Here is a 27,014-nt window from a genome sequence, read left to right as displayed (position 1 = left end):
GTATTTACTGTAATATTCTTTCAGTTTTTCTCAATAGTTGAAATTCTTTCATAATAAAATCTTCCAAAAACTCTTCTAATTTAAAAAGTTAAAAATGGTATACTTTCAAAACTTGTACTGAATTCATTAATTTCTTCAAGAAATATTAATTCAGGGCCAGGCGCGGTGGCTCAAGCCTGTAATCCCAGCACTTTGGGAGGCCGAGACGGGCGGATCACGAGGTCAGGAGATCGAGACCATCCTGGCTAACACAGTGAAACCCCGTCTCTACTAAAAAAATGCAAAAAACTAGCCGGGCGAGGTGGCGGGCGCCTGTAGTCCCAGCTATTCAGGAGGCTGAGGCGGGAGAATGGCGTAAACCCGGGAGGCGGAGCTTGTAGTGAGCTGAGATCCGGCCACTGCACTCCAGCCTGGGCAACAGAGCAAGACTCCGTCTCAAAAAAAAAAAAAAAAAAAGAAATATCAATTCAATAGAATCAACAAATATTAACTCAATATAGTATCTGTTATGCAGAACTGACCTGGTTCCTAGCCTCATGGAGCTTACCATTCGGCATTTTCTTTAGGTCAGGCATTTGTTTGCTAATTATATTGTCTGTGCATATTGTCTTCAAGTTTAAATCTTTTTTTTTTTTTTTCGAGACAGTGTCTCACTCGGTCACCAAGGCTAGAGTACAGTGGCACAATCTCGGCTCACTGCAACCTCTGACTCCCAGGTTCAAGTGATTCTCATGCCTCAGCCTCCTGAGCAGCTGGGACTACAGGCATGCACCACCATGTCCAGCTAATTTTTGTATTTTTAGTAGAGACAGGGTTTTGTCATGTTGGCCAGGCTGGTTTTGAACTCCTGGCCTCAAATGATCAGCCTGCTTGGCCTCCCAAAGTGCTAGTATTACAGGCATGAGCAAGGCCTTCAAGTTTAAATCTTGATTTTTAAAAACTAATCTATATAGGATCTTGGTAGAATTAAAATATCAATGGCCGGGCACATGGCTCATATCTATAATCCCAGCACTATGGGAGGCAGAGGCAGGTGGATCATTTAAGGTTAGGAGATTGACACAAGCCTGACCAATATGAAATACAATAATTAGCCAGGTTGGTGGTGCATGTCTGTAATCCCAACTACTTGGGAGGCTGAGGCAGGAGAATTGCTTGAACCCGGGAGGTGGAGGTTGCAGTGAGCTGAGATCTCGCCACTGCACTCCAGCCTGGGTGACAGAGCAAGACTCTGTCTCCAAAAAAAAAAAAAAAAGAAGAAGAAGAAGAAAAAGAAGTTACAATTTTTTAAGGTAGTCAAATCTGTTGAATTTTTTGATGATTTCTGCTATTGGTTCTAAACTTTGGAAATCAACCTCTAGCCTACGATTTGGTAGAGGGTAAATTGTACTTATTGTTATTTAATACTTTTACTCCTTTATAGTATTTACATGTTTCTGTTTCAGTATTATGATGTTGACTAGAGTGTTAAAAAGCAATGTTAAATAGTGATGGTGATGGCAGGCCTCCTTATTTTGTTACTGGTTTCCACAAGAATGCCTCTAGTGTTTAAGTTAATTATAGAATTGGTTATTGGTTTGAAATAGATATTTTTGATTATGCTAAGAATGCACACTTCTGTTCCTTTTTTGCTGTATTGATTAGGTAGACATGGTTTTTCAATTTAATCATTTTTCCCCAGCACATATTGGAAACAATATGGTTTTACTTTTTTAATGCATTAGCATGACGTAGTCACTATATTAAGCTTTCCTAATATTGACTATTCTTTCCTCCTGCCCCACTGGGTTATGGTGGATGACTTGTTTAATGTATTATTGAATTCTATTTCCTACCCAGCATTTTTATGCTTCAAAATAGTCTCCTTGCCATGTTTAATATCAGGCTTATTTTGCTTTGTAGAATGAATTGGAGAGCTCTCCATCTTTTGCTAAGCTATGGAACAGCTTAGCGTTATCAGTATTATCAAATTTGAAATAATTAACTAGCAAAAACACTTGGGACCAGTGTCTTTGGTGGGTAGAGGGGCAGTGCTTTGATAAGGATTGAAAATTTTTCTCAATTAGCAACATATAAATTTTCAGAAAAGCATGCATTTAATTGAGATTTTGAAATTATGCCTATGATTTGCATAAATTTCTATTATTTTAAAATCTCCTCTGTATCTATTGCAATGTCCCCTTTCTCATTCCCTTGTTTTTGTTTGTTTGTCTTTTTTTCATTTCTCCCTTTTATTTCTCAAATAGAATTGCCAGGGGTTAGTCTACTTTACTGTTTGTTTAAAAACAGAATCAGCTCTTGGATATGTTTGCTAATTTCACTGTGTTACTGTTTCCTAATTCATTTATTTCTGCCTTTATCTTTACTATTTTTTTTTCCCTCCCGTTTTCCTTAGGGGCTGTTTTTATTCTTTTTTTTCCTAAGCACTCAGGCTGAATGCTTAGTTTATTTGCTTTTTCTCTCTCCCTTTTTAATAATAAAAGCATTTAAGGTTATGAGAATAGTGCCAGCTGTCTCCCATAGGTTTGGGTATGTGGCATTCTAGTTCTCAATGCTTTCTAAATATTTGTCAGTACATTCTTTATTTCTTCCTTGAACCAACAGCAATTTAAGTGCTTTAAATTTTTTCAAGTGGTTGGGTTTTAGTTTTAGTTTGTTTAAATTTACAATATTTTGGCGAGGTTTACTGCATGGTGATCAAAGGACTCCCCAACTGGCACAATTTCTGTTTTGGGTAGAATGTGAGTTTTTGCAGTTGGTTACTGGTAGCTGACAGAAATGTTTGCAAAGCATATGCTCACTTGTAAAGCCCATGTGCTTTTTTAAAGTTTTTGTTTGCCATAATGTTATGTCAAATGAAAAAGAAAAAGGATATAAAGTTCAACGTGCTTGTAACCATGTTTAAAATACAGTGTATTTACATATATGCAATGAAAAAGGCTGTGAGGAAATACACAAAAGTACTAAATGATGTTGGTAATTTCCAGCTTGTGAGATTATGGCACAATTTGTACTGTCTTTACCGTTGTCTGTATTTATCAAATTTTCTACATAAGCCATAAGGTTGACTATTTTAATAATAAGATTTATTTAAATATGTATTTGCTCAAGGTCTCGTCACAGACATGCTCTGCTGTTGGGACAGTATTTCTGCAAAGCTTCCCCTGGCCAGACAGTGAAGGAAGCCACCAAGAAGAACTTGAGGAATAATTGGATTTAGACCCAAAAGAGTGTTGATGCCTGAAGACGGTGGCCCTGTGAGGGACTTGGTCACCCTGGCTCTAGAGGAGGAAATTCATTCTCAGGGGCACCCTGGAGAACTGCCCTCATCCCTCCACGTCCCCCACTCTCAAATGAGCTTCCCCCGCTTACTGTCATGGCTGAGTTTTCTCTCACAGGGAAAAGACAGGTATATGAAAAATAGCCAGTGAAATCCAACCACAGCAACATATTCATGCAGACTATTTTCTTTCTTCCTCAACATGATCTCTAAAGCCCACTCAAAAAACTGCATTTTCAACCCAAGGTCAACTGCCAGAGACTAAGTGAATTCAGAGGAACTATGGCCAAATCCCCAGTGCGGGCCCTTGCTAATGGAAAGGGTGGCCGATGTTCACCTTGGATGTTCTATAGGTTCCTGCCACCCACCCCAACACCGGCAGCTCTGGAGAGGAGGTGGCCAAAAACTCCAGGGAGATGTAGCAGCCTGATCTAGCAGGGAGATCTACCTGCCCACCCTCAGAAGAAAGCAAGGATGGAGGTGGAGGGAGAGGCAGCAGAGATGATAAAGTATGAGAGGAAGAGGGGGCGTGGCAAGGAAGCCAGACAGAGTAGTTCCTGGGAACCCATCATTTCACAAGCAGGCAACGGGCAAATGCACTGCCCAGGCGCCACGGCCTTGCAGCCACCTGCGCTCCCTTCCCCACACATCTACTGCCATTACTGGGAGTTGTCTTGCAATGGGGTCTTCCTCCTCTGTTTCTCTGCCGCCCATCCTCATGGATTTGAATCCTCTGGACCAGACGGGAAGAAGGAGCACAGGTGGGGGGCCATCAGCTGTCTCAGCTGGCATCCAATGACCCTCCCACCCCCAACACAGTCTGGTGGGGTCTGGGTCCATAGGAGTCAGAGGGAGGAAGACACTCCTAGAAAGTCAGGGGAAGAGCATCCTGACCGAGGTGCCCTTTTCTGAGGGGAATGTGTTAAGATGGCCAGTGAAATATGGCACGGGCCAAAAGAACTGCAGTGATGGGCAGAGATGCTGGGATGCCCAGTGCCCCAGTGAAGCATCTTGTTTTCTGGGAACGCTCGCTGCTTGGGCATGACTTAGGTAAGGGGTGGGAAGGAGGGTTGCATCATGTGGCCAGGGAAAAGAGCCACAGACATCCTTTCTCTATAAACCTGGCCCTTACCCACTCCCTACTCCATGGCTGGGTGTTCTGGATTGTCACCTTCAAGCATGCCTTTTGTTTTTTGAAGGTCTCACTCTGTCACCCAGGCTACAGTGCAGTGGCACAATCTTGGCTCACTGCAACCTCCACTTCCCAGGCTCAAGTGATCCGCCCATCTCAGCCTCCCGAGTAGCTGGAACTACAGTTCTGTGCCACCATGCTGAGCAATTTTTTGTATTTTTGGTAGAGACCGGGTTTTGCCATGTTGCCTAGGCTGGTCTCGAACTCCTGAGCTCAGATGATCCACCTGCCTTGGCCTCCCAAAGTGCTGGGATTACAGGCGTGAGCCACCATGCCCAGCCAAGCATAGTTTTGTTTTATTTTGCTTTTAATAGAGTTGGGGTCTCACTCTGTCACCCAGGCTGGTGTGCAGTGGTGTGATCATGGTTCACTGCAGCCTTGAACTCTTGGGCTCAGGGGATCTTCCTGTCTCAGCCACCTGAGTCATAGGGATTACAAGCATGAGCCACCATGCCTGGTTCTCCTGCAAGTGTGTTTATGTTCAATTTGATGCCACCTACAGCTACCAACTTCCTACCTGCTGCTCCATGCAGTGGGCTGAACCTCCAACTCAGAATGTAGCCAAGAGCTTGCAGTCATCACTCTTTGGAAGAGTGCTACCCAGAGAACGGCTGGCTTCCAGTTTGTCAGTCAGCAGAAGAACTTGTGCAGGGAGAATGGAAATGAGCCAGTATTTTAGCTCTGATTTTTATCTAGACGCCACCAGGCTCTCCAGTGGCTCAACCACCTCTGTAGCTCCTGCTTTACTTTTCTGGCAGGTCTTAGGAGCTGGGTGGCAGAGTCGTTCAATGGATGGAGTGTGAGCTTTGGACTCATCGCTCTGGGTTCAAATCCCACTACCACCCCTTATAGGTGTGAGGCCTTGGGAAAGCAGCCACCTTCATAAGCCTCAGTTTCCCTGTCTGTAAAATGGGGAGAGGAATGCTATTTCTCAGTGGGTCACTGAATTCAAAGAATCTAGATCAGTGTCTGGCCTATAGCAGCTTCTTGACAGACATTAATTCTCCTTCTCTTCCCCTTGCCAGTACTGGGGAAAACCCAACCTCATGATGTCATGTACTCCTGCAACATTTCAAAAGAGCTTTCTACATTCTCAAATGGATTCAGTAACTATAAATATGTATTAAGAACATGCCCCAGTGGAAAAATTTTACTTGGGGTTACTTCTCAGTGAGTTTTAAGAAACACAATCAAGCCTATTAATGTACTTTTGTAAATTATCTGTAAACAGCTGGTGCAAAGCAGAAATTCTAGGCGAAATGAAAAGGAATTCAAGCAAAAGTGCCATATGTATTCCAAGGGGTTTCTCATCTCTCAGGTCAACATTTCCAAATGGATTTCCCCATAGGGATTTAACAACACAAGCCCCAAGTCTCCCAGCTTATGCCAGAGTGATCCGCCATATTGTTTCTTTGCTCAGAGCCCACTGGTGGCCTCCCAGGCCTCGGGATGAAGCCCGAGCCTTTTGACACATTCTCAGTTGGTCCCCATCTATACCTGCAGCCTCATCTTCTGCCATCTCATCCACAATCCCCCTCTGACTCCTCAAACGTGTCCCCTGCTGCCTTTGCATGTTTGAGTCCCCCATGCCTCCTTTTTGTTTTGTTTTGTCTTTTTTGAGACGGAGTCTCACTCTGCCCCCAGGCTGGAGTGCAGTGGTGCAATCTCGGCTCACTGCAACCTCTGCCTCCCGGGTTCAAGTGATTCTCCTGCCTCAGCCTCCCGAGTAGATGTGATTACAGGCACGCACCACCACGCCCAGCTAATTTTTCTATTTTTAGTAGAGAAGGGGTTTCACCATATTGGTCAGGCTGGTCTTGAACTCCTGACCTGGTGATTCGCCCGCCTCGGCCTCCCAAAGTACTGGGATTACAGGCATGAGCCACTGTGCCCGGCCTTGTTTTGCTTTTTGAGACAGAGTCTCACTCTGTCACCCAGCCTGGAGTACAGTGGCTCCATCTCGGCTCACTGCAACCTCTGCCTCCCTGGTTCAAGCGATTCTCCTGCCTCAGCCTCCCAAGTAGCTGGGACTTACAGGCATGCACTACAATGGCCGGCTAATTTTTGTAGTTTTAGTAGAGACGGGGTTTTGCCATGTTCACCAGGCTAGTCTTGAACTTCTGACCTCAGGTGATCCGCCCGCCTAGGCCTCCCAAAGTGCTGGGATTACAGGTGTGAGCCACCACACCTGGTCCCCCATCCCTCCTTTGTCTGCTAGGATGCAGCTAGACACCACCTCCACCAAGCAGTCTTCCCTACAGCCCCCTCCCCCCAGCACATTTGAAGAGCTAACTTCCTGTGCTTTTGTGTCTATATCCAATATCTAGTACCCCTTCTGGATTGGGGGCTCACTGGGGAGAGAGACCATGCCATTCACCTTAATATGACAGAGTTTAGCACAGGGGTGGGCAGTTGGTAAATGTTGGCTGATTGAATGAAGTAAGAGATGACAAAGGGAGACTTTTCAGAGAACAGAGGATTCAGGATGGTACGGGCCTTTCTCCTGACTTCATAGCCCCACGGTCTGCAGGTAATAGTGATAACCATGGGTTATATACAAATACATGGCATAGCTATGAAAAGTAGGCTCATGAACCCACTTCACAGGCTGTGAAACCAAGGCTCGGAGAGGCTGTGGGTCATCAGGGCTAGGAGATGGCGAGCCGAGGCTGAAAGCCATGGGTCCTCTAATCCTGAGCCCCGTGACTTAAGGATGAGGTCCTCCCCTTGCCTCTAAGCCGCATCTGCAGGGATCTTTCAGATCTGCACCTACTTGTGGGGAAAAGAGCAGCTCTGTGTTTCTGCATCTAATGCAGTTTCCATCCAACAAAGAACACAGTTGAGAGAGCTCCCCAAGGCTGAGGCGGGGCCAGGTCAGAAGTCTGAACACACACTGGAGCAAACATTTGACTCCATCGCAAGGAACCCAGGGCTGAAACCCTCACCCTTGGAGCTGATGCCCCCCAGGCTGCTAAGGGTGGGGTGCCACATCCTCTCTCACAGGACACCAAAGTTGCCCACTATTCGTGCCCTTGGTGGGTCCAACACTATCACAAATGGACCCCTATTTTCCCCAAATCTTAGTCGACTAAAGAAGCAAAGTGACAAGTTTCATCTGAATCTAAGGTTGCAGAACGGGATCTGTAACACTGTCACAAGTTGCGGGGAGGCGGTGGGGGACCCACCATTCAGGGAGGAGGGGAGGACCGGGCAGATAAGCGATCTCATCCACTAGACAGATAACGGGGCTAAAATGACAAAGGAGCTGGGAGCCGTTGCTGGCACTTTGAGAAAAAGGAAGAGCATATTAAAATTTAAACAAAGCCCACCCCAGGGGAAACATGCAGCCTCCCTCTCCCAACCTGTGCCTCTCATTTCCAACACACATGAGTCGTCAGGTTCACAGAAACCGAAACGTCCCTCATCTCAAGGGGCTGGAGTTTGTGTTTTTGTTTTTTGTAACCCATCCGGGCAGCAGCTGGCATGCTGTGTCTCCCGGCGGGGAGGCAGCTCGGGCCTCCACCAGCCCCCATGGCCTCCTTGGCAGAACTGAGAAAAAAGAGTGGGCTGGGCTTGGGCCTCAGCTGGGACAGCCCTGCCTGGATGGAAGGGTGCAGGGGGGTTGGGAGCAGAGCTGGAGGAGGGAAGGGGCAGTGAGGTGCCTGGATGTGCCCAGTCCTGAAGGTGGGCACCAGTCTAGGTCCCAGCAGGAGAGAAAAGGGAAGAAAGCAGCTCAGCAGACAGGAAGGGCCCCAGAGGCGCCATGAAAAATGCGCTGTCACGCAGGAGGAAGAGAGCGGAAAAGGAGGAAGAGCTGGTCAGGAGTGGGAACAGGAAGGTCCGATTTAGACCACGTAAATGCTACTTCCTCAGTAATTCCATCAAACTTCCCTCTGTTCCCCCCACCAAGTGATGACGAAGAACTGGGCTTCAAGGGGCTGAAAGTCTGGGCAGAGGCACTTCCTTGGCCTGGACTCCTGGGCCAGAGTCTGAGGCCTGCACAGGAAATCCTCAGCTCCCTCAGTTACCGCCCCCCCATAAGCACCAACCTAGTCTCTGGATTAGGGCAGGATGTTTGTTTAGGAGCATTGTCTTGGAAGAAAGATCAGCCTAAGTTCTCTGACAGACTCTAGAATTCTCAAAGCCAGCTCTCTGCCCTGGGTACCCTAACGGCTGGCACCAGAGAAGGTTTCCCTGGGGAACCACAGGCCTGCAGCTTCCTGGGGTCACGGGAGGCAAGACAGGGTCTCTGGGCCCAGCCCTTGCACTCCCATGGTAAAGCGAGGGGCCAGGATGATAGACTCCCTTTCCTAGGTCAGCTATGCCCAGAGTCTCTCAGGCCCTTCCTTGCCATTTACTCTCAGCCAACCTGTATGACCTGTGAGAAACATTAGGAAACAGAGGTCTGAAAGACTCACAACCATGTTTAAAAGAATAGGAGTTAGTATTTGGTTAAACAGAATCCAAATATGATACAATGTGTGCAGGGGGCAATTTACCCATCTAGATCAACAGCCTTTAGAATGTGTCCTTGGCCCACTGATTCTCTTCTGGAGATGTATCCCAAGGAAATAATCAAGTGTCTGGGCAAATATACCCAAGGATGTTCACCACAGCATTCTTTACAAGACAGAAACAGAGAAAACAAGCTACATGTAGGAGATTGCTTAAATAAATGATAGTCCATCTGTTCAAAAGAACCATACAACCCTTTAAAGTGACTTGACGGAGGCTGCTTAACCTGATGGAAATTTTAATCACATACTGTAAAGTAAAAGCAAAAAAAAAAAAAAGAAAAAGAAAAATGTAATAAGATGGTACAAACAGTATGATCTCATCTTTTTAAACTGAAAAATATTCTTGGGGGGGGGCCATACAATATACTAAAATATTAATAATTATAGGTGGTTTTTATCTTCTCTTTGCCTACTTTGAGTCCCTAAATTTTCTGCAATAATCATCAACCTCTTTGTAGCAAGAAAAAAAATCAATGAAAGCTATTTTCTAAAAAACAAAAGGAAGAGATACAACATCCAAGAGACTGTTCATTCCTTGGGCTTTCAAATCTTAGCTGGATTTGAAAACAAACAAACAAAAAAACACTAGACAGAGACATCTTAAATCCACCTAAGAATATTTAAGAATATTTTCAAGGTGGTTTCCAGGACAGGGGAATTAGAATCTTCCATAAGGCCCTACTGAGCACAGGAAGAGTGAGAGCCACTAGCAGGCAGACACATCCTCCAGCAACGTCCATGAATATCCAGGGCCCAGCTTTCCTGTGCGGGCCCTTCCAGTCACTGGAGCTGGAGCGGGGAGGTAAGGGGCAGGCAGGGGCCAAGGTGCAAAAAGGCAAAGCAGACATGACCTCCGTCCTGGTTTAGGGAAAGGGCAGTGGCTGTTTCTTTAGACAGTGAATTCAAAGAGAAGGGGGAAAAAGGCCAGTTCCTAACCTGAGATTTGTTCATCTAGGTGGCGACAGGAAATTAATTTTTACAACCAAGGTAGAAAAACCCCAGCTGGGTGCGGTGGCTCACACCTGTAATCTCAGCACTCCTGAGGTCAGGAGTTCAAGACCAGCCTGCCAACATGGTGAAACCCCGGTTCTACTAAAAATACAAAAAGGAGCTGGGTGTGGTGGCACACGCCTGCGATCCCAGCTATTCAGGAGGCTGAGGCAGGAGAACCGCTTGAACCCGGGAGGCGGACGTTGCAGTGAGTTGCGATCACACCACTGTCCTCCAATCTGGGCGACAGAGCAAGACTCCATTTAAAAAAAAATAAAAGCCCAAAACAGGGATTTGGAAGAGAAATTGCAACAAGCTCTGTAACTGAAGCAAAAGAACATAGCTGATATTACACAGAAGTTTTTCTGGACAGTGAGACAGAACACAAGGTGATGATGGAACAGAATGCTGGGGAGGACGTCCAGAGCACTCACAGCGTACTGTGAGTGAGAAGCTAGCCTTTGCTAAGACAGATGCCCTGGAGCCCAAGGAAGGAGATTCCACAGGGCATGGCCTTAATTATTCAAGCACCAGGAAAACCTGAGGAGGAGTGGGAAGGTGTCTCAATGTTTCCGGTCCCTTTATGACCAAAAGCCAAAAGCTTTAAAGTCTATTTCAGATATCAAAATGCATCCATTTGGGAACCGTTTCCTGGGTGCTTCCCATCCATTCTCGAATTCTGCAAACAACTGGGCACTGATGGGTATAAACTTTACAGGGGAACAGCACCATGCTGTTCAAGACACTCCCACCTTCACCAAGCAACCAAACAAAAGTGGACAGGGTGGGTCATTAGGACGCATCCCTTGTAAGATGCCAAGCAGTATAGTGACAGGATGTTGGACATGCCAGCTCAGGCCCACAGATCCCGAAAACTTCCTACTCCCGAGAGCATTCCTCAGCCCAAAAGGACCCTGCCTCTTTCTTAAAAGAATGATGACTCCAAGTTAGAAAATAAATGTGGCACCACACACAAGGACAGCTGGAGCTGGATGATTTTGTATCTCTTAGAGACATCAAATTCTTCCCCTGGTGAAGCTATAGCCTATAAATTACAGCCTCGTATTATATATGGCCAACACTTTCAGCTTTGTTCTCCATACAGCATTTCTCATCAGCAAGGAGGAAGCAGTCAACACCCTACTTTGAAAAACAGCACAGGTAGTTCTGGGAAACAAATAATAAAAATGCACCTCTCCGTCCCTTTAATTAAAGAGATGCCATCCAATGGCACTTCTGAATAGAAACATATTTTTAAAAAGTTATTCTCCCAGAATCTTCCAAGTACCAATGCCTTTACCCCTAAAAAGTTTCCTGCCATAAAACAAAGTAAAGACACCAGCTTAGGGAGCCAGGAAATGCTCCCTTGGCACCTGGCAACAGCTGGCACCTACCTGAGGCCAGTTTATAGACAGAAATAAAAGCTCCCTTGAAATAACACTAAGGTTCAGACATTCTGATAAAAGCTGGGAACTTCAAAGGCAGGACTGCAGTGCCCATCCCTAATCCTCCTCGATGTGTCTGATGTGGCTGGCTGGGCTCTGGGCTTGCCTTCACCATCTACTGCCTGAGCTTTTGCCTCGTAGGCACAAGCCAGCTGCAGAGGCGGGAGTGAGTTTCTTTACAGTCACTCCCTTTGCAGAGATGGGTCTAGGCCATGGTGTATGGCCATTTGTCCTTGACCAATGAAATGTTGGTTAAAAAAAAGAAGAGGCCAGGCACAGTGGCTCACGCCTATAATCCCAGCACTTTGGGAAGCCAACGTGGAAGAATCACTGAGGTCATTAGTTTGAGACCAGCACAGACCCCACCTCTACAACAAATTTAAAAATGAGCCAGGCATAGTGGTACATGCCTGTAGTCCCAGCTACTTGGGAGGCCAAGGCAGGATGATCACTTGAGCCCAGGAGTTTGAGGCTGCAGTGAGCTATGATCGTACCACTGCACTCTAGCGTGGGTGACAGAGTAAGACTCTGTCTCAAAAAAGTAAAATAAATATAAGAGAGAGCAAGAAAAGAAAACTGACAGAGATGAGCCCAATGGTTCTGGAGTCAGGACTGAATTCTATGCCAGGTTCCAAAGCTAACTCTCTCCATGAACTTGGGCAAGTCATTTCAGACTTCTGAGCTTCAGTTTCTTGGTCTAAAAACCATAACCTTGCACCAGTTTCTGGAGAGTATAAACTGAAACCGTCTATGTGAAAACGCAGAGCAAAGGTGAAAGCCTTCTTCTCCCCCTCCGCCTACCCTCCTTTCTTTCTACCCATCCTTTTTTCCTTCTTTAAAAAAAAATTATTAGGTAGTATGTGCACAAGGTACAAGATTCAAAATACAGAAAAAGATACACAGTAAACAGTTTGCACCCACTGTGGGAAACCACTGTTACCAGCCTCCTAGGTATCTTTGCAGAGCTACTGCATAACCAGGCATTCTATCCCTCACTTTCTCACTTAAAATGTCTTAGTTGGTACATAGTGTACATTGGTACACAGGGCATGTCCATTCTTACAACTGCACAGAATTGCATCGTATGGCATTGGGCCCAGTGACTCACGCCTGTAATCCGAACACTTTGGGAGGCTGAAGGGGGAGGACTGTTTGAGTCCAGGAGTTTGAGACCACCCTGGGCAATACAGTGAGACCTCGTCTCTACAAAAAATTTAAAAATTAGCTGGGTGTGGTGGCATGCACCTGTGTTCCCAGCTACTTGGGAAGCTGAGGTGGGAGGATCGCTTAAGCCTGGGAGGTTGAGGCTGCAGCCGGCTGTGACTGCGCCACTGCACTCCAGCCTGGATGACAGAGCAAGACCCTGTCTCAAAACAAAAAAAAAAAAAAAAAAAAAAAAAATAATAATAATAATAATAATAATAAAGAATTGCATTGTATGGTGGCAGGATAACTTATTTACCAGTTATCTAGTGATGGACATTCTGGTTGTTTCCTTTCTCTTTTCCTTTTACAAGCAATGATGCAATTAACTATCTTGAAAAAATGCATCATTTCACACATGTACAATTTATCTGTAAAGAGAAATTTCCAAAAGTAGAATTGCTCATGCACTTTTAATTTTAATAAATATTGCCAGAATTCCCTCCATAAAAGTTGTACTGATTTACACTTATTATCAACAACTATGAGAGTATCTGTTCCCCACCGTCACATCTCCACAGAAAACTTGTGTTTCTCTTATTGCTGGTGGGCTCAACACATTCTCATATGGTTCAGAACCTTTTCTGTGAACTATCCGTGTTTTTAGCCTGCTTTAAAAATTCGGTTGATGGTCTTTTTCTTACTGATTTGTAGGAACTCTTTAGATATTAAGGAAATGAGCTCTATGATATATGTTGCAAAAATGTTTTCCCAATTTTGAGAACTGGGAGACTCCTTTGATTTTATGATGGATTCTGCCATGAAGAAATTCTCTACACGCATAGGGTCAAATATATTAATTTTTTCTCTTATGACTTCTGGGTTTTAAGTCATTCTTAGAAAGTACTTTCTCCAAGTTCATTTTAAAAAATATTTAGCATCTATAACCCAACTGAAATTTATTTTGTGTTAATTTTTTAGATAGCCACCTAGTTAAATCAAGTCATAATTTCTTAAATGCCATTTTTTTTTTTTTAAAGAGATAGGATCTCACTATGTTTCCCAGACTGGATTCAAACTTGCGGGTACAACTGATCCTCCCACCTCAGCCTGTAGTGTAGCTGGGATTACAGGGACACACCATCATGCCTGGTTCTGCCATCTTTATTTTAATATTAACCCATCTTGAAGTCCCTTCTTCTTCCTCTCTTCCAACTCATGCCCAGTTACCTCAGAATTACACCCTTTCTCACCACAGCCCTCCCATCCCTTCATTCAATTTGTGAGTCAAGAGTTGATCCATGGTATTGTGACTGACAGCCACACAGCTGCACTGGATCTCAGTGTCTTAGAAAAAGTAGAGACCTCAGAGCATCCTTTCATTTTATAGCTAAGGATACTGAGATCCAAAGAGGTGAACTGGCTTTGTCTAAGACCAGGGGGCAGGTTAGTGCTTGTGATTTTTTTTTATTACTATTCAAAAAGAAGAGAAGTACTGGTTTTGCCATAAATTCGATTTGATCAATAAATATCTATGGAACAACTACGCTGTGCAACAGTGAGCCAGGGACTGGGGCTCCAGAAATAAATGATATAGCTCTGTGCTTTCAAAAAGCTCAGAATCCAGCATGGGGTCCGAATGCATATACTCACAGACTAATAGGTAATGCAACAGTGGCCTGTGAATGTGGAAAGATAATTTTGCAACATATGGTGTGGGGAAGGCTCAGGAGATACTGGGTTTTTAATTGGGCCTGAAATGATTAGGACTTTGACCAAAAATTGAGAGAAAGCATTTGGCAATAAAGTGACAATGGGACAAAGGAGAGCGTCTGGTGATATATATTCAGGAAGGAAGTAATCTTAGTGTTAGCTGTGGGTGGAGTTTAAAAAAAAAAAGGTTCCTCTGAGAATCTGTGGTCATTGGCAGGCTCTTATGTGGGTTTAGGTTCTGGTTGTCAAACCTGCAAGCTAAGAATTATAGAGAAATGAATCCATCTGTAGGGCCTTCAGGTACCTAGCAGAAGGAAACACACCTCCTCCCTGGAAGAAGGTACTCTCATCCTATACCTCAAAGAATTCTCACAGATAGAATCCTAACAAACATAAGCTTGCAATCAAAAATCACACACCTGGCCAGGCACAGTGGTTACACCTGTAATCCCAGCACTTTGAGAGGCCAAGGTGAGCAGATCATGTGAGGTCAGAAGTCCAAGACCAGCCGGCCAACATGGTGAAACCCTGTCTCTACTAAAAATACAAAACTTAGCCAGGCATGGTGGTAGACACCTGTAATCCCAGTTCCTCGGGAGGCTGAGCCAGGAGAATCACTTGAACCTGGGAGGCAGAGGTTGCAGTGAGCCGAGATTGTGTAACTGCACTCTAGCGTGGGTGACGGAGCAAGACTTTGTCTCAAACAAACAAACAAAAGAACAGATGATAGCCACCAATCCTTGCTTTCAGGAAGCCCAGTGAATCTTTAGCCAAATAAAATAAAATCCACTCCTCAGTACATTACAGTGAATTGCACAGTACAAAACATAAGCATACAAATACACACACAACCTCAGAGAAGAATTTACCTACGGTAACAATAACTGGGCTACCAACTTTCCTTTTTTTTTTTTTTCTTTGAGACAGAGTCTCCCTCTGTTGCCAGGCTGGGGTGCAGTGGCGCCATCTCGGCTCACCGTAACCTCCACCTCCCAGGTTCAAGCGATTCTCCTGCCTTAGCCTCCCGAGTAGCTGGGACTACAGGCACACGCCACCACAATCAGCTAATTTTTGTATTTTTAGTAGAAACAGGGTTTCACCATGTTGGCCAGGATGGTGTCGATCTCTTGACCTCGTAATCCGCCTGACTTGGCCTCCCAAAGTGCTACGGTCACAGGCATGAGCCACCACGCCCGGCCCCCAGCTCCTTAATATCAACAATGAAAGTCTGAAGACAGTGGAATGATGCCCGTAAATACTGAGAAAATAATGGTCAGTCTAATGTTTTATACCCAGCAAAACTATCTTTTAAGAGTAAGGATAAAGCCATTATTATATATATTCTAGGCTAAAAAAAGATGAAGAAGAAAAAAAACAAAAAGAATAAGGATGAAATAATATTTCAGCCAAACAGAAACTGAAAGCTTATGTCTAAAAGACCTTTGCCACAAGATGTTCTGATCCCAGAAAGAAGACCTGAGATGAAAGGAAAAATGTGAGTAAAAGGTAAATATGTGAAAAATAAAAACAAAGGATTAAGTGTATACAACATTAAAATTAGAGTCCAATTTGTGGGATTAAAGACAGAAACATAAACTACTGTATGACAATGGAATGTGGGGAGGGACTGTGGTGACTTTATATAAAGCATTCTAAGGTCTTTACGTTGTTTGAAAAAAATACATAGACACCAACTGAACATCACGCAGTCTGTGTTTCAGGCCGGGCACGGTGGCTCACACCTGTAATCCCAACACTTTGGGAGGCCAAGGCAGGAGCATGGCTTGAAGCCAGGAGTTCAAGACCAGCCTGGGCAACATGGCCAGACCCTGCCTCTAAAAAATAAAACAGCCAGGAGTGGTGATTCCGTGCCGTAGTCCTAACTACTCAGGAGGCTAGGCCGGGCGCAGTGGCTCACACCTGTAATCCCAGCACTTTGGGCAGCCGAGGCAGGTGGATCACGTGAGGTCAGGAGTTCAAGACCAGCCTGGGCAACATGGTGAAACCCTGTCTCTACTAAAATACAAAGATTATCCAGGCATGGTGGCACACGCCTGTAATTGCAGCTATTCAGGAGGCCGAGGCAGGAGAATCACTTGAACCCAGGAGGCACAGGTTGCAGTGAGCCGAGATTATACCACTGCACTCCAGCCTGGGCAACAGAGTAAGACTCCATCTCAAAACAAAACAAAACAAAAAACAATAAAAAACAGAAGTTCAAGAACATAAGTTCAAATTCAAGACCAACTACTTAGGAGGCTGAGGCGGAAGAATTATTTGAGCCCAGTAAATCAAGGTTACAGTCAGCTATGATCCTACCACTACACTCCCATCTGGATGACAGAGCAAAATCCTGCCTCTGAAAATAAAAAATTTAAAAAAATAGTATATAAGTTTCAAAGCAGTAGAGAAAAAATGGAGTGAAGGAAAGAAAAAAAAACTTTCAATCAATTTGAAAGAATGAACAGAAGAATCAGAAAAAGCACACACAGAAAACACCAAACACAATGGTAGAAAGAAATCTGCATCCTGTTTTGGCCAGGTGCGGTGGCTCACACTGTAATCCCAGCACTTTGGTAGGCTGAGGCAGGTGGATAGCCTGAGCTCAGGGTTCAAGACCAGCCTGGGCAACATGGAAAAACCCCATCTCTACAAAAAACAAACAAACAAAAACCCATAAAAATTAGCCAGCTGTGGTGGTGCATGCCTGTGATCCCAGTTACTTGAGAAGCTGAGGTGGATCACTTGAGCGTGGGAGGCGGAGGTTGCAGTGAGCTGAGATCTGCCACTGCACTTCAGCCTGGGTGACAAGAGTGAGACCCTGTCTCAAAAAAAAAAAAAAAAAAAGAAGAAGAAGAAGAAAAAAAGAAATCCATCTATTTCCAAAACCATAACAAATGCAAATGGCTTGAACTCTCTGGTTAAAGAGCATAGATATCAGACTAGATTAAAAACAAAAGGAAATCCAGCCCTAGGCTGTCTACAGGAGACATGAGGACAGGGATCATAGGCCAAGAGGCCTATACAGGCTGAAACCACAGTCATGGTAGGTAAGTAAGTAGCAATGAACCGTGACCAAGGCATCAAAGCATAGCAAGAGGAAAGAATGGCACAAAAAGCAGATGAGAGGTAGGAAAAGGACCCAGAGTGATGAGCCAGACCCAAGGTGGAAAAGACTGTTCATGATAGTAACTGCTATGGAGAAGTCAGGTAAGAGGAAGTCACAAGATGGGCCACCAGGCAGTCACGTAAAAGGAATTCACAAGATGGGCCACCGGGCATGATTAGGTGGCCAGGGACCTCTAGGAGAGCCAGCTGGAGTGAGAGTGGGCTGGGGTGAAATGCTCCACTGTTGTTGAGCTGGCAAGGAGGAGAGGGGGAGAGAGGAAGTGGGGATGGAGTGGACTCTTCGTGAAATCCTAGGGTAAAGAGAAGTGACACAGGTTGGGGTTGGGGACCGGGAGAGAGGTGTGACTGTAGCTGTAGGTGGAGAATTAAGGCATAGGAGGATGTGGGGTGCCCAGACCTAGGGAGGAAGCCAGGGCAGGACACAGAGGAACAAGCAGTGGGGTTGACGGTGGGCACATGGGGAATGGACCAGGGAAGTGGGCAAAGATTTCCCAGGTTGGGGCAGGGATGGTCAGGGCTGCTTCAAGGAGTGCTGTGTAGTGGGAAGACAGGAAGAGTTCTGAATTTCAGAGGTGACCTGCTTCTGGGTACTGGCAAGTCTACAAACGATCTTGTGATTTGCAGCTAGAGAATGGAGCCATGATGGGAAGCGATGGCTTGTGAGCCCAGGGCCCGAGGATCAGACATCACAGAGTGAGATTAAACTGACCAGCACTACCAGTTTCCAAAGGGTACCTGATGCTTCTCAAGGGGCCAGCTTGGACTTGGTCCTTGTGAGGACATTCTGATGTGACCCAAGTTTAGCCATTGTCTTTTACCAAACACATGCAGGACAGCCTTCCCAGTCTGGAAGCCCGTATCCTTGCTGTCCCACCCAGAATGGGATGGGGCCCAGGATGTCATTCCAGGTACCATCCAGAAGACAAAACCACACATAACCAAGAGTTATCACAAAAGTTATAGTTTCCCTTTTAAATGTGGAGGGTAGACATTCCTGCTTTCTGTAGTGACCACTCTAACTTCATTTCAATTCCATATATATAACATGCTGGGGGCAGGGAAAGAAGAAAGGGAAAATAGTTGGGTCACAATGTGATCACTTATTCTCAGCTTCCCACTACACTAAAAATCCTCACATTTCCAACAGTTTTCTTAGTTCTCCCAGAAATAAACACACAATAGAGCATATGTATTTAATATCAGAAAATCCTTTATAATGGTGATTGCAAAAGAGACCAACCCACTTCTTTTTTTTTTTTTTTTTTGAGACAGGGTTTTCAGGCTGGAGTACACTGACGCCATCACAGTTCACTGCAGCCTCAACCTACTGGGCTCAAGCGATCCTCCCACCTTAGTCTCCCAAGTAGCTGGGACTACAGCTACACGTGCCACCGGCTGATTTTTAAAATTTTTTTGTAGAGACAGGGTCTCACTATGTTGCCCAGGCTGTTCTCAAACTCCTGGGCTCAAGCAATCCTCCAGCCTGGGCCTCCCAAAGTCCTGTGATTATAAGCATGAGCCATTGTGTCTGGCCTCCAACCCACTTCTAATAGTTCTTTTACTTCACTTACATATATATATATACACACACATATATATTATATATAAAATAAAGATAATACATACTGGATAAAAATTCAAATAATACAAAATGAATGAGAGAAAAGACAAAAGGCCTGTGTACTTGGGGTAGGCACTAGGGATGGGGGAAGGGTCAGGTCTGTGAACTATACACATTAATTAGCAGGTAATAAAAAACAGTTATTTTACCTTTTGAAGCTGCTGATTCGACATATATTTGGCTGTGCTTTGGCTGTAACATCCTTTAATCCTTCCCTTTCAGAATCAACCCGTTTCCTGTTGCCACCTTACCTCCCTGATTTAATGGTGCAATTCTTCAAGTGCCTTCTTTCCAATTCTAGAATTTTTAATTTAGCCTTTAGTGCAACAGCAGTTTTATTTTCTAATTACTTTCTTTGCAAACAAGCATGAGTTGGGCTCAATAGTGATACAAGCTTTCTTGGGCTAGCCTGGCAACCTGGAGCTATTCACAACGTGCTTCCTTGGGAAAATCCTTTCTATGTTTTACATGAACAACTGGGGAGATGCTTACTTGTAAAGTGGGGGTGGGGGTAAGCCTCTTCATCTGTGCTACCAAAAAGAGCTCACCCCTAGTCCTGCTTGCCCTGTTACTAGGGTAGGCTTTGCAACCAGCGACTCTGGGACCCCAGAGCCTGGGTTCTAACCCTGGCTCTGAGGCTTACTAGATCTGTGACCTCCAGGAAGGTATTCAATCTAAATGAGCTAACAGTATGTGTAGAGTGCTTACAATTATGCCTGGCATATAGTATGTGCTGTATAACAAAAGAGCTGGGTGAGGTTAGTCAAGTAAGACATTTGACTAATTCTTAGAGCTGGTCAGTGAAAGCTATGGGTCCTCTTCCCAGAAAAGTGCACACATGTAACCTTCTGCACAGTTTCAAGTATCCCTGACCCTCGAAGCCCACCCACACACTGCAAGAGTCCAGGACCCCCGATTTCAACCCTCTGGTCTTCTCTACAGTAATGTGAAGGTCTCAGGGATAAAACTCTGAGGCAATTCTTAAAAGTATTATGTTCCCATGCATGGAACTATTGAGCAGGTGCCTCCCTCTCCCTGTTTTAGGTTCCACTTTTGGCAGAAACATTATACCTTTCTTCCCCAAAGCCCTTTTGACCCTTGCCAGTTTTTCTCTTGCTTCAGGCCAAATCCTCCCAGGGTCACCTTAAGACAATCTCTGTGTGCAGCTCCACACACTTTTAGGGAATTATTCTGATCCTTATCAAAAGCTCTGATGGTTCAGCCCATCTTCAGTGCTTACAGAAGTCAGACCAGAGCATGGACTAGTGTCTGCAGGGTCTCCACCAACAGCAACACAGGGGTGGGTCACTCTCAACAAGCAGGGAGACAGCACAAACTGGAAAAAGCCAAAGATCAAAGAAGTCACCCTGGGTGAATTTCCCTGGGTCATCCAATGAGCTCCCAGTGAAGCTGAGAACTCATTGAGAGCATTTCAGTACTTTCGAGTCCATCAGTGCTTTACAGACATTACCATGCATGTGAATTAAAATGCAGATCCAGTAGGTTTGCTGAGAAGCCCGGGGCTCTGCATTTCTAACTCACTACCAGGTAATGCTGATGCTGGTCCATGGACCACATATGGAGTTGCAGGGTTCACATCAAGGTTAATGAACTGTACCACCCTGGTTAAAGCCTCTTCATCCACACTGCAGGTGGCTACTTAAATGCCCCTTCTTCAGGAAAGCTTCCCTTCCCCCTCTCCATGATTACTGGCTTCTATGCCTCCATACTTTTTCCTTTGAAGCATTTATAACAACTGTAATTAAAGAGTATTTGTGTAATTATTAGTTTAATGCCTGCCTCCCAGGGAGACTGCAAGCTTCACGAGGACAGGACCTGCACAGTGTCTAGCACATCACAGATGCCAATGAACGAGGAGCTGCTGTGGTCTGGAACAGGCTGGGCCAGCATCCTGGAGTAGGCAGGTAACATTTACACATGTGGGAAACAGCCTCTGATGGTATCAAGGCCAACAAGGACATTTCTTAGCTTTAAAATTCCCACTAGTTTCAAATGTATGCCAACTAAACTTTAAGCTGAAAAGCAATCTTTGCCCATAAAAAGATCTCCTACATCTTTATCAAGTGCAAAATAGCCCTGATCTCACAATAGCCACTCTGCTTGAGGAATAGTTAGGCCCCTAAAATAAGCATTCCCTTATAGGCCTCACTGGGTGAACCCTCTTCGGGCACGCTCCCTGACCAGCCTCCCTCTGCTGCAGACCCACAATATCATTAGTTTTTCTGCTGCTGTCCTTTCAAGGAACCCCGGAGTGCTGAATGCCCAACTCTTTGGCATGGGCAGAGATATATGACCACATTGTTGTTCCTGGGAGGCAAAGTTTGAAGTTAGACAGCCTGGATTTAGATACCAGCTCTGTGCCCTTGGACAAGTTATTTAACTCCTCTGCCAAATGAGAATAAGAATGCGAGAGCCAGCACCTGCAAGGACTAACAGAGACAAATACACAAAGCACGAAGCATAATTCTGGCCTAAGACACATGATTATTATTATTCTCCCTATATCCTGAGTCCAATTCAAAACCTATTGTTTTAGGCTGGGCACAGTGGCTCACGCCTGTAATCCCAGCACTTTGGGAGGCCGAGGCGGGCGGATCACGAGGTCAAGAGATCGAGACCATCCTGGCCAACATGGTGAAACCCCATCTCTACTAAAAATACAAAAATTAGCTGGGTGTAGTGGTGCACACCTGTAGTCCCAGCTACTCAGAAGGCTGAGGCAGGAGAATCACTTGAACCTAGGAGGTGAAGGTTGCAGTGAGCAGAGATTGCACCACTGCACTCCAGCCTGGTGAAAGAGCGAGACTCCATTCCAAAAAAAAAAAAAAAAGTCTAAAAAAACCTATTGTTTTGCACAAGTCTCCACCCAGGGGCTCCACCCCATTCAGGATCCTCTCTTCCCAGCCCCCTCCTGCCTCACCTGTCTGGAGCTTGTTTGAAGCAATGACTCACAGCACAACTCTGCAGCTCCCATCAATCACCTCCCTGTCCCTGCCTGTGTCACTCATGGGTTCCTTCTGGGAGGTAAATCCTTTCCTAATGTCCAGTACATTCATTCAGCAAGTATCTACTGAGGGCCCACTATGGATGAGACCCTATTCTAGGCACAGGGACTCAGCAATGAACAAAGCAAAGACGTCTACCCTCACGAACGTTGTAGTACATTTAACCCACAGATGGAGATCAGTTCAGGTCTTGGGTCCTTATATTCCTTCTCTTCTCTCCTGACCAATCCTAAATAAATCACATACAAGTCAAAGTACAAAGAAAGCATTCCAGATCAAAAAATGGTGTGATGTGAGAAAATCCCAATGACTAAACTGCTTCTCTGATTGTTGGACTTTGAAGAAGTCAATGTTGAAACAGCCTGAATCACCCAGTTCCCCCTAGTTGTCTCACTGGCCAGTCACATTCTCCAGCATAGTTTGTGTAACACATCTGGAAAATGAGGCGCTCCATTTACCCGTCTCATGTGTGCAGCACGAGCCCACGGTTTCATGCTCTCATAGCTACATTCTTTGAAGTGAGCTTGATTCGGGATCCCCAGCAGTAGCAGAGACAGTGGCCTTGTAGAAACAGCACTGGGAACAGGCTCTGAAAGCTCAGGTTTGAGTGCTGGCTCTGCCACTTACTGTGTAATCCTGGGTACAGAACTTTCTTCCTGCCTCAGTTGCTTTCAGACAATCTCTAAGGTCTTCTTCCAGCTTTGAAGTCAAAGGGCTGGGATCAACCACCATTAATACCAGACCCAGCACATTCACAGATCCTCTATTTCAACACAATGAGTCCTGCCCTGGCCTAGGCCCTGGCTAGGCCTGAGGAATGGGGGTATGGGATGGGTCAGCAAGCCAGATGATGAGCCTGCGCCAAGCATTAGCACTGGTGGGGCCAGGGAGCCTTCACCTGTCTCCTCCAAGATGCACTGGACTCCTCCTTTTATTTATTTATTTACTCCCTTCTAGAAAGAAGTTGTGCCTCTTTCCAAACACAACTCTGCTAGAAATATCTCTGGGCCACAAGGCAAACCTAAAATAGAAGTGCAAAATCTCTGGTGGTCCCATTAGTCTCCCTTCCTCCAACTCAAAAACCATTCCAGACCTTGTCTGTCTCCTTGTCTCTAGACAGTGAGCCTAAAATAAGTCTCCCTGGTAGGAAATGCCTGGTTGGAATGGAAATGACCCAAGCCCTGAAAAAATGGCCCGCTGACCACACACCGTGGGCTGAAGACTCACCCAGGTATCAGCTCTGAGGAGAAGACAAGCAAGTGAGCCTGGGTCCCCAACTCCCTGCAGCCCCCTCCACCGAGACACAGGCAACCAGGCCAGGCTGAAGAAAGAAAATGTGACCCAAACATCCAATTCCCCCTACCCAAAAGAAAGCAGCTCTATCCCCATGGCTCTCATGCAGGAAAGCCAGCTCCAAAAGATCACTGGGGCACCAGGTGGGCACCTCTCTGGAGCTATAGATGACCAATCAGAGGTTCTGCTCCAAGACTGGCAAGTACCCGGCATGGAGTTACTTGCTGAGGGTCAGCTGATAAAACCACCGAGAAAGTATAAAAAATAACATTCTGTTTAAAACAAACGAGAAAGGAATGGCCACTCTAGGTTTCCGAAGTCAAAACCAGAGAGCCCCATCGGCTTTGATCACATTAGGAATACATTCTCTCTTTTCTAATGAGTTAAGAACAGTTTTCTTCTTCCCTTCTCCCATGTGGCCCCATTGGTTCTCTAGGCCCCCTGGGGAAGATGCAATAGGGACACAGACCCCCAGTACTCTACTTGGCAAAAATGAACCTTGGTTTTACTTACACGTGTACAAAGGCAGGACTGAGAGGGCAGCTTCAAAGCTGGCTGAGTGACCCCCAAGAGCACAAAGTCCTTCTCCGCACACCTGTCGGGGAGTTTTGTGAATTTCCCAGGCACCCACAGGAACTAGTTATGTACCCTGCAGGTCGATACCGGCCGGGAGTTCCCATTTTGCACAGCAAGAAAGGTGCTCAGGGTGCCCTTTGCAGGTGGGCACTCGGTCTGCAGCTCAAGGGTGGGCCGATGACGTTGCTCCCTCACTGGATTGCCCAGCAGGCCCCCCCTCAGACCCGGTAGGATGAGCACCTCGAGGTGTCCCTGTGATCCCAGCACTTTGGGAGGCCAGAGCGGGCGGATCACGAGGTCAGGAGTTTGAGACCAGCCTGGCCAATATGGTGAAACCCCGTCTCTCCTAAAAATACAAAAATTAAACGGGCGTGGTGGCGTGCGCCTGTAGTCCCAGCTACTGGGGAGGTTGAGGCAGGAGAATCGCTTGAACCCGGGAGGCGGAGGTTGCAGCGCCACTGCACTCCAGCCTGGGCGACAGAGCAAGACTCTGTATCCAAAAAAAAAAAGAAAGAAAGAAAGAAAAAAGAAAAGGCACCCAGGATACTGCTACGACTTGCCCTAACCGTCTCGCAAAGCCTAGATATACATGAATGACCCTTTCGGGTTAGTTAAAATCCACACAAGCACCTCCCTGGCCTCTTAAATGTTTCCAAACTACAGCTCAGACTGGAGGGAAGCAGTTGCAGCGCCCATAAAAGTCATCTTAAAAGGCAAGTTGGAAAAAAACCCGATACGCACTAGTTAGCAAGTCCGCGGTGAAGGGGGCGGCGGCCCAAGGGCCGGATCTGCGGGATCTGCGCGCCTAGGGTGGGGAGACTGGGGCTGCCCCGTCGGTCCCCGAGCCCGCGCGCCCACCTGGTAGCCTGAGGGCCCCGATCTGACGCCGGTGATCACGCCCCACAGCTCCATCCAATTAGGAAAATGACCGCGAGAAGACCGAGAGAAGGCGACGAGGAGGAAGGGGGGGCCGAGCCGCTGGAGGCTCAAGACGGGCGGTGGGGACCCAGCCCGCCACCCCCACCCCCACGCCCCCAGCCAGCGAGCGCTGGTCCTGAGTCCCCGGCCCACGGCGCCCCGACGCCATCCGGGCGGGGGTCCCGAGGCGCCCAGCTTGCGGCGGCCGGTGGCCCCTCGGGGACGCCCCCAGCCCCCCCAGCGCCGCGCTCAGCTTTCCCCCACCCCCGGCCGGCTGGGACGCGCAGCAACCCCACCCGCTCCGAGAATAAAGTTTGTGGGCAGCCGTAGGGGCGGGGCGGCGAGGGGGTGAAACTTTGAGTCCCGGGCCGGGTGTGGGGGGGAGCGCACCCAGCACCGGGACACCCACGTGCGGGCCCGAGAGCCGCCGCCACCGTCGCCTCCCGGGCCTCCCGCGCCGCCGCCGCCGCGACGCTTTCCTTTCATTTTTGCTTCTCTCTCTCTCTCTCTCTCTCTCTCTCTCTCTCTCTCTCTCTCTCATTCGCGCGCTCTCCTCCCTCTCGCCCTCTTTCGCTCGCTCCCTCCCTCTCCCTTCCCCCTCCCCCTCCTCTCCCTCCCCCCCCACCCCCAGACGCCATCTCTCCCTCTTTCCCCGGCTCTCCCTCTCTCCCTCCAGCTCTCCGGCATGAGGGAATGTGGAAGTGAAAGGAAAAGACGACATGTTTGCAGCGCGGCGCGGGCCTGCGCGCGGCCGTCCCCAGGGAGAGGCGGGGGGCGGGTCGGCCGCGGCCGCAGCGACCCACCCCCGCGCCCCCCGCGCCCCAGCCGGCCGGCCGGCCGCCCGGGGCTGCGGGGCTGGGGCTGGGGCCGGGGGCCGCGCGGGACACTCACCCTGGGTCCGGGCGCGGCTCCTGCGCTGGGGCCCTCCGCGGGCCGGGCCGGGCCGGGCCGGGGGCTCCTGACTGCCCACCGCCCGGGCTGCTGCTGTGCGCCCGCCGCCCGCCTCCACGCGCGCCCGCCGCCTGCTCCTGCCGCCCTCCCTCCGGCTCCTCTCTTTCTCTCTCTCTCCCCCCTCCTCTCGCTCGCTCTCTCCCTCGCGCTCTCTCCCTCCCTGGAAGAAGGGAATGAGGCAGGGCTGACGTGAAGGGATGCAAAACAGCTCCTCCTAAGCCAGCTCGCAGAGGAAGAGAGAAACAGAAAAGCAGCCCTTTTATCTCTCTTTTGTTTTCTCACTTCCTTCCACCCCCAACACCCCCCTCTTGTCAGCCCAAGTTTTCTTTTCTCTTTCTACCGCAGAGGATTTTTCTTCCTTTCTTTCTCTTTCTTTCGGTTCAACTCTCCCACTCGAATTGAAAGCCTGAAGGGTTTTCTTTCTCCTGTTTTTTTCTTCCCTCTTTTCTTCCTTCTTCCTCCTTATTTCTCTAAAAGGGTTTTGTTTGCTGTGGGAGTTTCGTTTGAAAATCAAGTCACGCCTTTTTTCCTTCTTTTCTTTCTTTCTCTCTCTTTTTTTTTCTCCTCTCAGCAGAAAAGGGGAACAAAGATTAACTGAAGCGGGGAAGAGGGGAGAGGCAGAACCTCGCTTGGAAATGGGGGGCCCGGGCCTGTCCGGTACAAAGGGGGCCCGGGGGCCCTGCGCCCCGCCCCCCTCCCCAGGGAAGCCAGGGGCGTCCTCTGGAGAGGAGAGCCGGTGGGGGTGTGGGGCACGGGTGCGGCTCATGGGTGCCGGTTCCTTCCGAAGTGCGAGCGAGGGCCGCCGAGCCCGCCCCCTCCCCAGCCAGAGGTGGCAAGCTGGGTGTGTGTGCTTCACTTATGTATTTTTAAAGTAGGCAGATGGGCTTGGAACAAACATCCCCGCAGAGCACTGAACAGCAAAAGCCTTTAAACAGCTGTTAGCAGAGCCCTGGACGGCCTGACTCGAGGGAGCGGCGCGGGCTCCGAGCGCCAGGGCCTGGGTGGGGAAGGGGCTCAGGGCAGCTGCTCGGATCGGCGGGCTGGCGGGGTCCCCGAGCCCAGGGCCTGGGCCTAGGTCCCGGGGCGCAGTGTTGGGGGGCGCCGAGGCGTGGCCGCTGGCAGCGCGGCCGTCAGGTCCCTCTCTGCTCCCTGAGGAGCCGCGGGGTTTGGTACAGCCTCGCCTCCCTCCAGCTCCGGCGCAGGCCGGACACCAGGCCTCC

At 47.5% G+C, this 27,014-nt stretch overlaps 1 protein-coding gene across 6 annotated transcripts in view; it reads right to left on the bottom strand.

The window, feature by feature from the left end:
- Window positions 1-26,240, bottom strand: part of ZNF710 (zinc finger protein 710) — an 80,947-nt gene extending 54,707 nt beyond the window's left edge. Inside the window, exon 1 of one of the 6 annotated variants that reach the window (XM_077940331.1) lies at window positions 26,135-26,240. The gene's annotated coding sequence lies outside the window, so the exon portion shown is untranslated. Of the gene's footprint in view, window positions 1-24,666; window positions 24,851-25,233; window positions 25,339-25,734; window positions 26,058-26,134 lie in introns of those variants that run through there. The other 5 variants (XM_077940335.1, XM_028851321.2, XM_077940332.1 and 2 more) reach the window with 5 other exon arrangements.
- Window positions 26,241-27,014: the final 774 nt, after the last annotated feature.

Source organism: Macaca mulatta, chromosome 7, assembly GCF_049350105.2.
Source record: "Macaca mulatta isolate MMU2019108-1 chromosome 7, T2T-MMU8v2.0, whole genome shotgun sequence".
NCBI lineage: Eukaryota > Metazoa > Chordata > Mammalia > Primates > Cercopithecidae > Macaca > Macaca mulatta.
The sequence above is the reverse complement of the archived record's forward strand: the minus strand, read 5'-3'. Positions and strand labels throughout refer to the sequence as shown.